A 569-nucleotide genomic window follows, 5' to 3' on the forward strand; every position below is an offset into this window, starting at 1 on the left:
CCTGACAACCAGGTCAGCCTGACAGGGGTTACGCAACTCTCTGTGCATAGTGTTTGGTCCTGTGTAGTTTCAAGCTGCACTTGACACTTGAAATTTGAGTCAGCACCAATTTCAACAAAAGGGCTCTTACTGAAAGCCCTAAACCAAAAAAAAACAAAAAAACAAAACACACATTTTTACTAAGAATCTGCTAAACATAAAAAGCCACACAATGTCAAACTTTTTTGCAAGGTTGTATGGCCTGCGAAGAAATATAAAAGTTGCCAAAAGTATGTTTAACTTGGCCGATTTTTGTGTTGTTTGTCCAGTCTGACTTTGGACTTTTGTAGGGCAAATGACAGGGCTGCAATCTTGGTATTTGGCATGTGTGGGTCTGCACATGTCTGTTCGGGCGTGTGTCTGTGTTTGTGTGTGTATGTGCGTGCGTGTGTGTGTGTGCGTACAGGAAGCAGGGATTCACCTGGTGTCTGGGAACAGCTGGCGAGCACACCTGAAGCAGGCGCGGGGGAGATGTGGAGAGCCAGGGTGGGCAAATCCTGACTGGCGTGAACACCTGGCACAGGGGCGCC

The sequence above is a fragment of the Clupea harengus genome, chromosome 17 (assembly GCF_900700415.2).
Source record: "Clupea harengus chromosome 17, Ch_v2.0.2, whole genome shotgun sequence".
Classification (NCBI taxonomy): Eukaryota; Metazoa; Chordata; class Actinopteri; order Clupeiformes; family Clupeidae; genus Clupea; species Clupea harengus.